The 17,688-nt window shown below is 43.1% G+C and overlaps 1 long non-coding RNA gene across 1 annotated transcript in view; it reads right to left on the reverse strand.

Moving 5' to 3' along the window:
- Positions 1-5,684: 5,684 nt before the first annotated feature.
- Positions 5,685-17,688, reverse strand: part of LOC141984176 (uncharacterized) — a 112,386-nt gene continuing 100,382 nt past the window's right edge. The window contains exon 6 of the long non-coding RNA XR_012638674.1: positions 5,685-6,220. This is a non-coding gene — a long non-coding RNA (uncharacterized LOC141984176). The remainder of the gene's footprint in view (positions 6,221-17,688) is intronic.

Consider the following 17,688-nt stretch of genomic DNA (forward strand, 5'->3'; position numbering starts at 1 on the left):
CCCCCCTACCCCAGTTACTTTCACAGGGCTTTGGCAGTCGAGCCCCTGGCTCAATGAGGTTCTCTCCGCTAAGGGTGACCCCACCATTTGGAACAGGTTAAGCACAGTCCTGCTTCCCTGTGTTCCCACAATAATCACAGCATTTCACTACCCCTGCATTCAGTACTAACGTGATTTGTGACCCAGCCAAGTTGATTACAATGAGCAAAACACCAGTCCGTCTGCTGAATACCTAAGCAAATCTAAGCACAGCAGGAGCAAACTGTATTTACATAGCCACACCCAGAGTCTCTCCCGACTCCCAGCTAGCTGTCAGGGAAGCATTCATTCAGACCCTGCTTACACTAGTGTATATCACTGTAGATATTTCCTTTGCTACTTAGTTACCAGGAATCAAGAAGTACCAGAAATCAAACAGCTTTCCAGCCCTGCTTATGAGACCTAAGATGGTAAAAAGACTCCAGATTTCATGCAGATATGCATCCAAACGTTTGGGTATCTAGCCAAATTCTTGATGGTCAGCCATCACTAACCATGGTACTATAACAAATTCATGACCACGTAGTATATCACAGTTGTCACTGAGCTGAACACTGTGGCCATTCAGAATATCGTGGTGACAACAGGAAAAAAATCACCTTACCCAGCAGAAAAAGCACAGGCCTCTGGCAACCCAAGAAAGGAGAATTTCCAGTAGCTGTTAATTCTGTGTGGCCCATGACACAGTTATGATTCTGCCCAGTAGAGGGCAGTGGTACACACAGCCCAGCTAGTTCCTTACACATCACCTTCTAAAATGATGCAACGTGGAGTGCTAATCAGCAAGAACTAGACATGCAGGCTTCATGATGGCACTCAAATGGGCGTGTCATTTTGGAGAAGCTCTAGTGGTTTTCTGATACTGTATGTGTTTCTCCTGTGGAATTAAGAAGCCCGACTGAGCTGTGTGTATGTCCTACTTCCCCAGTGTCCAGAGAGCACATATTTCCATCAGGACTTGAGTTATTATAATATTTCCAACAGACTATGGGCCTCATTGTATCAGGTGCAGAGCATCCTCAACTGCCACTGACTTCACTAGGAATTGAAAACACTCAGCACCTTGCTTGATCAGCCTGCAAACTCAGGCATGGGGGAAAACAAGTTGGCTAGAAATAGACTATGATTTTCAGGGATATAAGGCCTTAGGCTAATGTGAAAAAAATTATGTCTTGGGTCCTGTACTGCACCTCTCAGGAGGTGCAGCCCTAGAGGAGCAGAGACAAAGCCGCTGGAGGAGATTAAGCCACCTTTTATCCCACTCCTTAAGGTTCTGGATGTTGCCTGCAGCATAAGTCAGAGTGGTGCCGTGGGTGATAGAAGATGACAGTGACCTTGAACTGCTAATTCTCTCCTGCTCTAGAGTAGACAGAGCACTGCGTGTTCCAGCTACTCCCCCTTCTACCCTGACACAGCCCCTCCAGCCCCAAACCCACCTGCCACATGCCTCAACACTGGGAGTCAGTGGCCTTTACACTAGCTTTAGCCCACCCAAGGGGAACTCCTCTATGCCAGGGATATTGTCCTGAATCTGCTTAAACTGGCATTGGCCCCTTTTTGTAGGCTGAGTTGCTGCACCAGCGCCCAGAGTCAGGCCTCCAATTGGTCAGGCTGGCTAATCCTATGTTTCACGCCACAACAAACCAAAACAAAACTGATCGCTACATTTGTATTGGCATTCAAATGCAAAGCAAGGAAACAAACAGACTATCTCAGATCATTTGTAGTCAGTGGCATGGGAATAAGCAAAAGTTTCTCTTCAGCTATACTGCACAGGAGCTGCAAAGCTTGCAACCCTAAGACAAACTTTCTCTGTATAGCGTACAGTGCCACCTGATCTCAGAGGGAAAATGTTGATTAAAACACAAGCAGTAATAAATATGCTGTTTTGAGAAAAGAAAACCCCAATCTATAGGATGGAACTTGGTATTTAAAAGTTTATGATGGTTCTTTATGTGAGAATCCTTCATAGGAATAATCTTACCTGCATTATTCAGAAATACCCTCCAAACCCCAGCTCCCTGAATGTCTGTGACTTGAAAATAAAGCCATTCAGATCAATATGCAGTGACATTTTTTCCCTGTGCTCTTTAAAAAGAGAAGAGGGCTTTTCAATATTTCCCATTTTGTCCAGAAGGGGTCATGGGGCCTTCTCTCTTCCTTTGGCTAAAATTCCATTTTGAAGGGTCTTGGGGGAAAAGGGTGAAATAAGAAAGAAAGAAAAGAAACGAGAGAAAAAGAAAAAAGAGGGTGGATGTTGTGTAAATCAGTGGCATAACTTGGTGGAAAGAAAGAAAGAAAGAAAGAAAGAAAAAGAAAGAAAGAAGGCAACTGATATTGTGGTGAATTAATGACCCTTTAGAAGGATTTGTTAGATGCTGCCACCTAAATATATTTTAAAAGATCATCAGGAGATTATAAGAGAAAAGTTTTCAGAGCTTTAAAGGCTGAATGAGAGGATTTAGGACATTACACAGATTTAATTTGTAACCCTTTGTGTTGGGGTTTTAAATACCTTAAAGTGGTGACAAGAAGATTGCTACTTAAACTGAGTTTTGGGTAGTATTGCCGCCGTATTAAGTCACTACAGGGATTTATTTATCGTGCCTTCTAGAAGAAGAAGGATTAAAGGGTGAATTCTGCCCTCTTTGCAACCTCACTGATTTCACGGGGGGTTGCATTGGTATAACTCAGCATAGAATATAGGTGAGCAACTGTACAGGTATTTTGAAAGTCAGTTGCTGTATGTTCATCGAGGTTATACTCAATTTATTTCAATGGAGTTACACTGGTGTAACTGAGAGCAGCGTTAGATCCACAGTCTTAAAACCAGACCCTGAACTCATTGAAATCTATGAGAGCAGGATGGGGTCAGTATATCTGTCCTCTGCCTTTTTTGTACATTTGCAACAGCAAGGACGAGTGTTAGGCTTTACTCGCACTAACGTTTTCCAGTGTTGCCAATTGAACTTATAATTATCCTTCGGTTTGCTAATTACTCAGTCAATATTGCATCACAGAAATCAAGTCCATCTCTGCTAAATACATTTTCAATAATCTTCCATCTGGATATGTCAAAAATAAACATTCGCAATTAACATGGATGAAAGTTAAAAGAAATATTTTAGAGAACAAAACAAAAAATTTAGGGGCAGGGTCTTCACAGTGCAGTAGAAGGGCTGCCAAGAAGTCATTTATAGCTCCCAGATTCTTTGTCTTAGCTCTATCCTCAGTGCAGGTAAGAGCTGTGTGGATGCTGTCTGGAGTGGCTCATGACTGCGAGTGCTACTTCAGGGCAGACTGTCAAAAAACAGGGCAGGCATCCCAAATTGGTGGTACGTTAGGTTAGATTTTACCAACCCCATAACAAGTGTGAACTCCTGGATCACTATAAACCTGGTGTCACAGACAGTCTCCTTAGGCCAATCTATCTTGCCACCAGACCAGCTGGATTTAGTGAGAAATGGTCACTTACACACACACAAAAATCACAAAATATTCAGGTTGCTTCCAGTCCCGAGACGAGGCATTCCCTGATCAATTGGTACCCTAGATCTTACACCAAAGACAACACCTTTAGCCAATTCTGCAATAAACTATTTAAAGGTTTATTAACTAGGAAAAAGAAATGAGTTATTTACAGCTTAAAGCAAGCAAACATTTGGGATACCATATTTCAAGTTCCCACATAAAGGACCCTACCAGGAGGAGTGGAGAGGGGGTACAGTTGGGGGGTACTGGAGAGGTGTGTGTGTACTGCAACAGGAGGGGATATGTGGGGGGTGTTGAGAGGGTACCTGTGGTCTCACTCTCGAGGTGGGGGCTAGTGTCACACTCCCTGTCACAGTGGCAGGGCAGCTGGAGCAGGCCTGAGACACAGCACTAGCCTGTCAGTCAGGCCTGGCCCTATCACCCCTCCCAGCCCCATGGCAGAGCAGGCAGCCTGGTCAAGAGGAGCTTGGCAGCTCCGCTTTCCTGGCCGGCTGGGCTAGGCAGGATCCGGCAGCTGCGGATGCAGGGGAGGGACCAGTCGGGGCATGGAAACCGGGAGTCGGTTCTTTCTGATCTGCAACGAGCAAGGAGAAATCCCAGACATTTCTTCACATTTCAAAAATCCACCCAGGAGATCAGAGGACCAAAAAAGAGGTCATGTCTGGGAAAATCCACATGTACGGTAACCCTAGCAACATACACACACAAATCTAAATCCTAAGACTGACAGTTGTAGTGATCTGTCAATTCAAAAGGTCTTTCAGGGCAAACCCAGGGATAACCATGGGAGATGTCACACTTCAGTTTAGAGTCTCTGGCCCTGTGAGAGTTCAAACAGTGAAGAGATAAGAAATCTTAATGTCAACTATTTTTATTTCCCTCCTGCAGCATTCAAACCGATGGGATGAGGCCTTCTGCACATCCTTCTCCATGAGTGGATGGAGCAATTAACAAAGATTGCATCTTATGATGGCTCACTTAATTTTTGTTAGTCCTCCTGGAGGGGGGCGGGGGCAGGGGGCGGGGGCGGGAACATGATTGTCATGCCTGGGTTCACAAGTTCAGAGCAAACATTTTCAAAGTTATAAAGCAAAACGTACATATTTCCTTACGGCATGGAATACAGACATTACAAGTGGGATTAATGCATGCAGCAATTTACAAGTATTTCATAGAGTCTAAGCACTAAACACATTATAATAAGACTAATACCTATTTTGAACACAACTAACATACCGGTGAACTGGTTTGGTTTCCAGCTATGAATTTGTCAGTTCTTAGCTAATGCCAGCAGCCTTGGCCAGAGCTTGCACTTGGTTTACAAGCGTCACAGATGCTACTCTAACTTGTGCCAGCAGGCTATAGTCCCTAAGGGTATGTCTACACACAACCCTGTAAGCCCAGGGTTGGTGGGACGCGAGTCAGCTGACCCTGGCTTGCAGTGCTTTTCACAATCTTTGTGAAGCCAGAGGTGAGCCTGTCCCCCTGAATGGATTTATGACAGTGAGGGGCCGCTGAATCAGTACACGCAGCCAGAAAAGGCATCTACCACAGCTAGAGCTGGATGCACCCAGGCATCAGAAGCCAGGGATGCTGTGTGCTCCCACATTATGGGCTTACATGGCCCAGTGAATGTGCTTGTGGGGGGGGGGGTATGGGTCTCATTGGTTGTGGGGTGGGGTGTGGAATGCTAGTGCCATGCAATGTACTTATGAATGACATTGACCAGCTATGAAATGGAGGGTGAGGGTTATTCACAGTATGAACTGATGGAAGGAAGTGATTGAAGTACGGATTGCTATAGATTGAGGGATAGTCTTTGCATGTTAATTCCTAATTGCCCCAATCATGTGTTTACCTTTATTATTTTGAATATACATCACGATGTGAAGCACTTGTAGAAATAAAGTGTTTTTTTATTTCATCAAGAAAGTTTATTTCTAAATGTGTATTAGAAAAGTGCAACATTCACCCATTCCCAGGCAGGCCAGCTGCTATTGCCCCACCAAATCACCAGGAACAACAGAACCTTACAGGGGGAAAAAAATGCATGAACAAATTAAAACAGTGAAGCCATGTACAAAATAGAAGCCCCCCTACCATTGGGCGGGGGGTGGCCCCTGGCCACCTGTTCTCCTTTGCCTTCTTTCCCCATTTGTTGTGCACGACACTGTAGGAGGCAGGTGGAGGCATCCAGAGGGGAGAGGGTCTATATGGAGGGTTGCATAGGGTAAGGTTGCCCTGCCCAGCTGCTCATGGGGCCCAGTTGCATGGGTCACCCAGCCATGGCATCTTCCAAGCTGCTTTTGGACTGCAGCACAGACTAACACGCAGGGGACTCAGGCCATGGTGTAGGTGATGCAGCAGGGGATGCTACTCTTGCGAGTCACTAGTGATGTGAGCCACTCAGACAATCTCTCTCTTCTGAGCGCTGTCCTCCGCCCTTAGCTACCGTTCCTGTTCCAGGAACTGTCCTCAAGCTGTGCAGCCAGCCTCAGCCGTTCCTCTAGCTGCAAGTCTCTCTGTCGTCAGTACTGGGCCTGCTTGTTGGCCTTGTCCAGGACTTCAACCATAAATTCACCACAGAAACGCTTCCTCTTGGAATGGTCTGGAAAGGTACATCGGCCCAGGCTTCTGCTGCAGTGCGGACGAGCTGTGGTGGTGCTCCAGCCAGAAACGGTCATGGGGCCTGGAACAGGACAAGACACAGAGGGTTATTGTCTCAAATAGCTCAGTGTAGGAGCACAGAAAAAATCCTTGTGGACTGTCAAGGACATAAAATGATACTTTTACAAAGTGAACTTCAATATCTTGTGAGAGGGCTGCTTCAGACCACAGAAGCCCCCTTCAATAGGGCTCAAACCCTGGGTCAAGGCTTGACCTGGGCTCAGCCCCTGCAGCCCCTCAGGGTCCTGGGACTCTGGGTCTGAGCCCTGAGTTAGCACGATTTGTGTGTGGATGGAAGGGGATTCGGCTTGAGCCTGAGTCTGAGCCCAGCCTTACATTGCAGGGTAGACATACCCTAAGTGACACCAGCTGAGGTTTGCTGGAGCAGAATGCACTCTGGCTACTCCCTCTCACCACGCCTCCCTGCTCCTGATATGCCCCAGCATGCTTTGCCCTTCGCGCTCACTCCAACATATCTTTAGCACTGGGGACTTTGTGGAGAGAAGCAGAGGAGCCAGCCTGGTCTGCCAGATCTATGCCTGCTAGAGCCACAGGTGTATCCCACCCATGCTCAGAGAATGCCCAGCAGGTGGCTTGTGGGTGCTTTCTGTTCCCTCTATTCACCTATAAGATGCAGACTGTGGGATACAAAGATGTAATAGTGCAAGCAGCTGAAAATGCGGGGAGGGGGAAATCATGTCCCTACCCATCATTAACTGTAAAAAAATCATCCTAGTTTTATAATTTGGTATTTACCAATTACCTGCTCTTATGAGGTCCCATGGATGGATCTCTCATTGACCCTCTCTCTCTAGTAATTATAGTGCACTAATCCCTTTTGATATTTAGGTGCCAAGATACAGAAAATTAAGATTTATATAAAAATATAATCAAAAGCAGGCTCCTCTCTGACTTGGGGTCAGTTGTTGCTTCGCATTCCTTCCTTCCTTCCTTCCCCTTTCCCTGTCTCTCCTGTGGCTCTATTATTACACAGGCCCTGTGCAATGGGGTAAATTACCCCCCATTTGAGTATATCTCTGGTTATTTCGGATTTACTGCTGCAAAAGGGAAGATTTTCCACCAAGCTGCAAAGATGATCAGACCACAACACAGTCTGAATTGGGCCTGTTAGTGGATAGAAAGTCAGCGTTGGATGTAAAACGCTTATGATGTCCTCTTTCCAGCTTGTTCAATATAAGAAGTGGGCTGCTGTGTGTTCTACAAGATGCAATAGGATTAACTGTTGCAGTAATCCATCCCTAGCTGTAGGGAATGATAGTAACCAGTTGCAAGAAGCCAAACAAGCATAGCATGGCTGCTAGGCTTCTATCCAGAGGTGGAGGAAGGCTTTCCTAGTTATGATTACTACCTGATTCTCAAGCTGCAAGAACAGGACTAAAAATACTCCAAACATCTATGCTAATTTGACAGGAGAACCAACACCCTTCATAGGGGGCATGGTCAAGGTCTTGGCTGGTTGTTCCAAGTGTCTTCCCTCTTCTTACCCCAATCTTGCTGAGTTATGTTTTGATCAGCTGTTTTCATCTCTCGGGTACTCAGAAATCGGTATGATGGCTCTAGTCACATTTCCTGAGGACAATATAAAGCTGGATGTTGTCAGCATGCTGAAGACAATGGAATCTTCAGAGTCCCACAACAGGTCTGACACATGTTAAAAAAGGAGGGGACAAGAGTAGTCCCTGCAGAACATCACATGTGAGACAGGAACTGACCCTAGTGGGAGCTCCGTGCCCACATTCATGGTGGGATCAAGCCCATAGTGTAAGTAATTTATAGTAATAAAAGTGAGATAAACATCTGATTTATGTTGGATGGGGATAAATTTGAGTCTAAAGTAAAGGACATACTTATCAGGAGGGAGAATAGATTGATATATACACAGGTGCGCAGTGCCATGTAACTGTGGAATCGAGCATTGCACTTGAGTACACGTGCATGGTAGCCCTTCATAAAATACATGGCAATGTATGGTCATATTTAATAGTGTGAAGGATCAAGTCCTTAGCATGTAGTCTGAGAAGCGAATAAAGCAACATGAGTCAACCGGAGCAACGAGTTGTATAAACTCTGGCAATATAGTTCTCCTTGCAGTTTTGCTTATGCAGCACTTCAAATATTTCTCATTCCTCAATATCTTGTGTCACCCAAATATATGTCCACTTTTCAGCTATGAATTTGCAAATGGAAAAGTGCCAGAGGGCTGTAGCATGGTTTTGATTTGGAAAACCACCCAGGAGTTCAGATGTTTATCTGATGTGGATTCAGATTATCTGAACCTCATGGGCCAACTTCATCCCTGGTATAGCTCCACTCAAGTTAATGGACCTGATTCTCCTCTGATTTGCACCACTGGAAGACAGGAGTAAATCCATTGCAGACAGGGAAATCAGATTAATGAGAGAGCAGCATCAAGCCCAGTGGAGTTACCCTAGGTTGATTCTGACCTCTGAGTCCACAGAATTGAACTCTTTGAATGTGAGATTTCTGGCACATCCATTCTGCTCGTATCATAAATACCAGAAGAACAGACATTTTCATGCTAGTCCAGCACTTCCAGTTCTGGTGCTGAACAGAAAAAAAGAAATTAAAAACCAAACATTTCAGAATTCCTCAAAAAGAGTATTTGTTTTGATTTTGATTAAGAAAGCACTTTATGGTTGGAGCATGTGGGGATCATGGCAGTATTCCTATCTTTTTCCAAACCTATCTTCCCATCTCTATTGAATGGATATTATTATGGAAACATATGATCAGATTCTGATCTCAGTTCCTCCAGTGTTAATCAGGATGGAATACTCCTGACTGCCGACAGCTTAGCACAAATCAGAGTCTGGCTCCTATTTCCCCCTCTCTTGGACAAAGCAGCAGGAAGGTGTATTTAAATTCCAGCCAGTCCTGCCATGTAACAAAGGTTTTCAATTAACAGCTTCCAAACACATTTATTGAAAAAGCAAATAACACTTTCAGCGTGCTACAGCCTGTGAGATGTTTAGCAGGGCCTGCCAAAGTTTTGAACCCCTGGCTATATACGATGTGTTGAAGTTAAATGAGAATTCTGCTTCTGTCTTAGTCATGTACACTATATTAACATGGGACAGTAAGGAAATAGACTAGTAATGATGGAAGAATTGCAGCCAACATTATGTTTAAAAATCAACACCGTGAAGGGGAAGGGAACATTCATCATGGGTGAACTTTTATTAATAAAAAAGTTACTGTGTGCAAAGTAAAAAAAGATAAAGTGTTTACAGTACAAGTAGCACAGTTTATAGAGAGATATACAGCATGTCATGTTCCAGGGGTACAAGTTTCATACAGGTATAAGTACCTGTTTGCAAATATGCCGCCCCAGAACTAAATGTTAGTCTTATCATCAATATAATGTCAGTAACGTTTTCTGAATTTGATGTGATTCAGGGCAGGTCTACACTACTGGTTATGTCAATCTAACTTATGTTGTTCAGGGGTGTGAACCTCCCCCTGAGTGACACAAGTTTCATGCTGTCCTCACTGGCGCTATGTCTGCAGAAGACACTCTCCTGCCGACATAGCTTCTGCTTCTCGTCAAGGTGGGGTAATTATGCTGATGGGAGAGTGCCCTCCCATCAGCATAGCACGTCTTCACCAGATACGCTGCAGCTGCATCAGTGCAGCTGCACCGACAACGTGCAGTAGTGTAGACTTGCCCTATGGTGTTGTGCTCTGATAGGATAACCAGAGCCATATAGATGTTACTGCTTGTTCCTAAATGAGCTAAGAGAAACCAGATTCAAAGACTTGGATATTTTATTTCTTCATCCTGTTTTCTCTCTCTTGGTATTTACTTCCCTGTGTTTTTATTATCTAAAATGTATGAATGAGCAAGAGAGAGTGGCACAGTACCGAGAATAACTCGGGGGGCAAAGTCTCTCTAGAATGCAGAATCTCTGGCTTTGATTGCAGGATGCTGTTACCTATGGTACTACAGGTGAGTGGAACTCTTGTTATGGAATCTGGAGGGGCCAGCATTCTTCCCACTCCCGGCTTCTTTTCTGCCCACTTGCTTGAAGTGAGGAGCATTGGGCAAATATTCCTGGCTATGCTCCCCAGAACCACTAGGAGTAGTAGAGTAAGTGGGGAGCCTTACTCTCTTGCCTATCTAAGTAAGGGCTGTGACAGTCTAACCCTTGGGACACTCTCTACTTGCTCCTCCAAAAGTTCACAGAATTCCCATTGTGCGACTGGGGCTGTGTGTGATATCTCATAACATGACCAGGCAAGGAGAAGAAGCTGGGGAGCACACACTGCATTTCATGCACATATGTCAACCTGGTGAGCTGGCCAGGGCAAAGCCGGAGAAGTTAATGCTACCCATCAAGGAGCAGAATTAATTTCTATTTCCCATCTTCTATCCTGACAGAGAGGGTAGAAGATGGGGATCAGTCACAGAGACCAGCAGTAGCACAGCTTCTGGGTGAGCCACTCTGCAAGTGGAGGGGTGGGCCATGGGAAAGTGCAGAAGAATTAGAGAGAGACAGAACTGGGACTAGACTTTGCCATGATCTCTGGCTCTGCGTGGTGTGAAGACCAACTTTCAGATCTGGCTGCAAAAGCCTCCCTTAACACACCACCAGAAACTTGCAGAGGTTTAATTGATATGTCCTTTCCTGTGAGATTCTACTTGGGAGGTGATAACTTAGCTCATAGTAGTAGTGTTTGCATTCTTTGTGGAATTCATCCCTGTGCAGAAGGCCAGAATGAGGCCTATGCACTACTTAGGCCATATTTTGAAGATTCGAGTGATTCATAGACCTGCACTAGGCCGCTATACAGAGGAGCCTATTTCACCTAATATGCCTGGCAAACAAGAACAGGTATGAGGGAGCTGGTCTTGTCTATATTATAATTCCTTATCTACATACGCAATCAAGAAAATCAAGAAATACAGAAAAAAATACCTCTGTCTGGAGGACCCAGTCAGAAAACCTGAATCTCTCATCTGGTTTTATTTTTGTTGTTGTTGAAAATACCAGAGTTGATTCAGCAATATTACATGGTCTAAATGGTTGCCAATTTTTTTTAAATGAAAGTTTAGATTTATGAGCATGAATATAATCTAGTAAATAACTCAATTTCTTCTCTTTATGTGTAATTTTGCAAATAAATATCCTTGCTGGCTATGGGTTTTGAGGCCAAGTTTCAGCTTGGGATAAAGTTTTGTCTGAGCTATCAGTTTCAAGAAGCCATACAGTGAGAGTGCTGCTACTGATAATGACTTATGTGCAAAATACCAGACAAAAAGCCACTTTCAGACCAAGTTAAAGATGTAAATACACATTGATTCATTTAGAACATTTGTTATTTTAAAATAAAGCATTTGAAAGGCAGGTAATTCACGGCTAAAATTCTCTTCCATTCTGAAGAGTAACACATAAATGTCCCTTGTTCACTATGAAGTGTTCTTTATATGTATTGGGAATCATATTTCCTTCCTTTTGTGACCAAAATACTGCATTTTACTCCTGTTAGCCCTGCCCAGCTAGTCCAGCTATGGGAGAGTGAGCTGGATTCTATCTCATCTTCTGCATCAACAGAACTGATTACTGAGTTGTAATCAATCAGACTTATGCAAAGCCACTGGCAATGCACAGGTATCACTGGCCAGCAGAACCTTTCTCTCTGGTGATGATGCACAAGTGTGAAAGCACCCTGCTTGACCCTCAGAGACCAGATTGAGTACCAAATCATGCCCAGCCACTAAGCTGTGGGTACACATCGGTGGAGAGGAAAGGCATCAAAAGCCTCCCTTCTTAGTGCTCCCTCATTTTCAAGCCATCCAGAGTGGGGTAAAACAGGATCATCCCATCTCCTGCACACCTTCTGGTGGAGCTGGCCAAGTGAGGAAACAGGTATCATCCTAAGGGATTGTACAGTATCCCCTAAGGGATGGATGCTCCCTCTGAATTGCCCTTCAGCCCCCTTTGTGTACAAGTTACATTTCTTATGCACTTAGTGCCACATTGGTACAAATGACATTTCACCCTAGACCCCCCCCCTTTTTTTGTGATCAGCTCACACCTAGAATGTAGCTTGCATTACGTTTGGTCCTTGCTGCATTTAGCCCGTTCTTATTTATTTATTTATTTATTTTTTAAAGAGCCCTTGCATCAACATACCATACTTTTATATTTTTAATAACTCTGTGGAAGCAGTAAAACTTTTCAAATGTTAAAGTTATGGTGCCAAGTTCTGATGCTAGTTTACAATGCTCTAAATCTGGAGTGATTCCATTAAACCATGTGCAAGGTTGTGTATTTGACTTCAAAATTGGGTTTCCCATCATAATCCAGTTATAATCCAATATGCTGATGTCCCATGTACTATTTTACTCAAACTGTGGTGAAACACAGCAGGTGTTTAACACTGCATAGCAATGCTATACAATAGTTTATGAAAGGAAATGAAGAATTCTAGACCAGATTCTGCACTCCAACAAGTTTTCTATGGTATAAATTCATTGATTTATATAGAGTTACACCTAATATACAGTAGTATGAATGGATAATCAAGGCTACTATATAACCCTTAAAATTAAAGGAAGGAATATTACTTAGACAAAAGTGTAATTATTGAAATTTGCATTTGTCCTTCCCTTTGGGGTTAAGGTTAACACCCCTACTGTTGACTATTGAATATCACAACTGGTCAGGAGCTAGGTTTTCTGTTGCTTCCTAAATAGGTCACTTCCAGCTGTACAGTTCCCTTTAATGCAACGCTGGGAGATTGGATCAGTAACCGACTCAGGGAGATTGCTGCTGTATATATAGTGCTAACACAAAGCACTTCTCTAAAATGAAGGCACAGTATGTGATCATTTGGTAAAACAGTAAACTTTCAGTGACTCAAACATGCAAAATACCAAGAGTCACCTTCTTCTGAAATTTGTTGACTAGCTAAAAACCTTTTTGTCTGCTAATGCTAAGAGAGTTATTAAAACAGTCCTCTTAAAGGAATCCCTGCTAAAAGCTTTTTCTGTAATAATGCAATGAACAGGTGTTTTATTTTCTTATTGTAATCAAACAGCAGCGTTGGATTTTTAGCTGTATATAATTCAAGTGTATTATACTTGCAAATATAATTAATTTGGATTTTGAAAGAGGTAGTATTTCATTACTAGCGCACATCTGCGTTTAACATAGTGGAAGCTGGTATTTTCATCATTAACATATTTAACGCTTAGGGAGCACAAATGGTTTTCTACATGATCTCATATATCAATTTAAAGAATGGTTAGTATCTCCAGGCTTTCCTAAAAGACCACTGAGGTTTACTCTTTTGTTCAGATGGAATCCATTTAATCCTGTATTCATTAACAGTTGAGCACACATCTACAATACTAACATGACCACACACACAAAAACCTGACAACCACCCTCCCCTTTTTTTTATAATAGGAAATTGCTTTGCGTCAAATATGGAGCCTTTCCCCTCTATTTCCCTACTGTATTTCTTTTCCTGTCATTAGTGTGAGGAGGTTGTTCCCATCTGTCAGAAGGTAGGCTGGTGTCATATGAGAAAGGCAACGATGGTGTCAGGCCAGCCTTCACAGAAAGATCTACTGCACTTGAATGGTCACTAGTTGGCCAAGAATGGCCAATGTCTAGAGCCTGAAATACCTTCTCAGCTACAGAGATGACCTCTTCATGCTAGCGCTGACGCTCAGTAGCAGGGGAGGACACTGCTCTTGTTTATGCTACGCTTGGTCTGTGGATAAGTAAGAGGCACGTTTTCATGAGCACTAAAGGATCTTTCAAAAACAAAAGAAAACAGCAACAGAAAAAATGAAATTAAAATAAAACTGCAGTTTATTATAAAAACCCTAACTGCAGTGAACGCCTCTAGCCTAACTACTGACATAGACAACAGAGTAAGAGGAAATGCTAACATATTGCTCAGCATTTACACTTCTCATGCTGTTGCTGGCCCACATGGCTCTCTGCACAGAGAGCAAAATATTGGCATCCAAAACAAGGTTGAGATCCACTGTGCAGCTCTGATGGTACAATTAAGCCTGTGGGATGAGTTGCCACAGGATCAGGCAGTGCAGTACCACTTGCTGTTCAAATTCACACTTCCGTGTCACTTCCTTTAAGAGTCAAGAGCCTTCTGGTGCCACTGGGATCAACACACTTCACCATCCCCAGCTTGGCTGAATCAGCAGTGTTAGTTGAAGAGCTAATGCAACACAGTATAACATGTTGGCACGTTGCTACTGCCACCGCTGGCCACTGAAAGGCTTTTCTTTTAGTGAATGATTGACTAAGAGAAGAGATATACCCTAATCCTTTCCCTGGTACCTCTTCTCCTCAATAGTAGTGTTATTCAGGCAAGAGAGATGAGTCAGCTAGTCATCTCCAGTCTTGCTTCAGCTAGTAATGGATGCATCTCAACACTTGAATGCGCTCCCCCAAATGCAGAGACTTTGGGAAGCTTTATCCAGACTATTCACAGTATCAAAGGGGGCACCTGCCCTGGCCCACCACTTGCTGGCCAAGTTTGCCTCTGCTGAGGCCTACCTCAGTTTCCCCTCCACTCAGAGCCCCCTTAAGAAATTCACTCACTCCAGAGACTCAAAACATTCCCCCTTCTGCTGTCCAATTAAGCCCTGAACAAAGTCTTTCAAAACAGAATTCAAACTTATACAGTCTTCCTCCTGGTTTCAGCTGGGCCCAGCCCCCCACTCCCTGAAGTCTGTTCTCTCTTTAAAATTGATTTCTTTCATCCCAGTCCAAAGCTGGGCACACTCTCTCTTCCCTGAGGGTCTGTCTTCCTGCTCTCACAGCAAGTCTTGCCTGGAGTTTAGCCTTCTCTCCAGGCTTTCCCTGCGAGTATCTACTGACTCAGAGCCCTGCAGGAATGTACTGCTAACCTGCGTCCATCTCCTCCTGTATAATGCACAGGGGCCTTACTTTAAGTCCTATTGGGAAGCAGGTAATCAGTCCAGGGGCACTGGACCCCGCTCCCTACTAATGGGGCTGGTCACCCTGTGACAATACCTTCTGGGGTGTTTCCACAACTAAGCTGAAAATATCACCAAAATCAGGCTATCTCACAAGATTTCTCCTATTTCCTACTTCTTGTTGGGCCCAAAATACTAACCACATTTCAGCACTCCTACTCCTGATCCTTCCCAGATCTAATCAGTGCACAGATAAGAAAATAATGACAAAGCTAATCAAACTTTTTACAACCACACACAACGTTTCAATTCAAGTTGTGAGTTAAGGTTCACAGTCGTTTCTTATTTCATCCAAACCTGTTTGCTTAGCCAAAATACTCGCTGCTGAAAAATTGAAAAGGACCATTCTTCAGAATCTGCTATTAACTAACCTTGAATTTGCCTCAGTTTTATAAGTTGTTTTTGTTTTTTAACATATGCATCTTCAAACCATTTAAAGCTTGTTTTGAAATACATGCAATTACAACCTGAAGTGGCTGATACATAAATTATACTTTTACTGAAATTGTGGGATGATTAATACAGAAAAAAAAGTCTTGTCTCTCTAGTTTGTTACTAGCTGGGAAAAAGCCCTAATTAACACTACTGAATCACCAATTTTATGACTGAGCCAGTTTTCTAACATTGCCAAAATGTAAGAATGATTTAATTTGTGCTGAAGGTTTTAGTGCATGCATTTTTGTGGAACAATCTTTTGACTCTACTGACTATTTAATATTATTTGCAAATCTCTTAAAATGTTACTGAGTGCAGATTTAGCTTTCCACTTTACTGCAAATAATAAAGAGTATGCTCAGGCAGAAATATGTGCCTTTGTATCTTTCTTTTAGAAGAAAGACAATTTTTGGTAGCCTAATCATTACATAAACTAGTTTGCTCTTATGATATCTTCTGCTTTGCTGTGAGGATTTATTACCACCAAAACAGATAACTACTCTGGGCTCAAAATTCAGATGTTGGTGAAAAAGTTAATCTATAAGTCATTTAGTTTAACATGCATTTTAGATTCTGACACACTACTCCTACAAGAGTAAACAGTTCTTTACAGTTGGCCTGGACAACAACGCATGCTTTCATGTGGTAATCCCTTCTATACATGTGGAAAGTTTCAAATGTTTCTGGCCGGACATTAAGGTAACCACATTGGGGATGATGTGAAATTACACCAGGTGTTTTCGGAAAGACTGTGCTCAGTCCCTGCCCAAAGTCCCCAAAGAACTGAGGGCAGAGGGTGCAGCATGTTTGCCAATTCTGTGCCATGCAGCTCCACTTGCTCGTGCAAAGGGTCTATAATTCTGCCTGACTTTTTTCACAAGCTTTAGTCACCTTATTTCAAACAAAAACCATTAGGTGGTTTGTTTTCACTATAGCTGGATTTATATAACAAGATCTATTCTAGAGTTTGGGATGTATGGGTCAAGCTGTCCTGGAGTGCCTCAAGAGCATGAGTGCCAGCTACAGGGCAGACTGTCAGGAAGCAGGGCACAAACCCCAAATTGGTTGTGAGTTCACCAATCAATTGTCAAGTGTAAACACTTCAGACACTATAAGAGCCCTAATATGGAGAAACAGACAGTCCCATGGAGTACTCTGATCTGTCTTGCCACTCAGGTGAGCTTATGTTTGTGATAGATTATCCCTTACACCAAAAGAAGCAATATTCAAGTTACTCCCAGTCCCAAAGGACCAGTCACTTACCCCAGGTCAACTGCACCTTAGATTTCATACCAAAGACAGTGCTCGTAGCCAATCCTATGATAAACTATATACAGATTTATTAATACAAGAAGGAAACAAGGGAGTTATTTACAAGGTTAAAGCAAGTAACCATACACATACAACAGAGTTACAATCTTAAATTTTCAAAGTAATGGAAGTTTCTATAATAAGCAAGCTCTATATGTCCTTTAGGGCTAACCCAAGCTAAGCAGCTGGGGATCCCTTGCTTATGCCCAGAAACCTTGCCCCCCAGAGTTCAAGCAACATAGAGAGCCAATTCCTTCTTGTTAGCATTTTTTATTCCCTTTCCCTCATGTGCTCTGAATTGTGAACTCAACTGATAGGAGGAATCCACTTGCATGTCTCATCTTCATGTGGCAAGGAACAGGAGCAATAAAATGTTTTGTCCTCCTTAATGTTCCACAATAGTCCATCTGGTGTCAATGGGTCTTCCTTGTTATCCAGGACATATCACCTTCTGCGTTTTACACTAGTTAATGTCTCTCTCCTGACTGGTGATTTACAATCTCACAGGGGCTTACAAGACAAATGCTGAAATATTACCTTGCAATATGGGATACAGATGCTATAAGTGAGTTTAATGCATGCAGCAGCTCACAAGCATTCAATAAAGTCTAAACACTAAACACATTCTTAAAATTCTAATGCCTACTTTAACAATACAAACACATAGGTGAGCCAGACTGGTTCCTGCTATCTATTAGTCAGTTTTCAGTTGGGACATGGGGACC

This window comes from Natator depressus, chromosome 3 (assembly GCF_965152275.1).
Source record: "Natator depressus isolate rNatDep1 chromosome 3, rNatDep2.hap1, whole genome shotgun sequence".
NCBI classification, from domain to species: Eukaryota; Metazoa; Chordata; order Testudines; family Cheloniidae; genus Natator; species Natator depressus.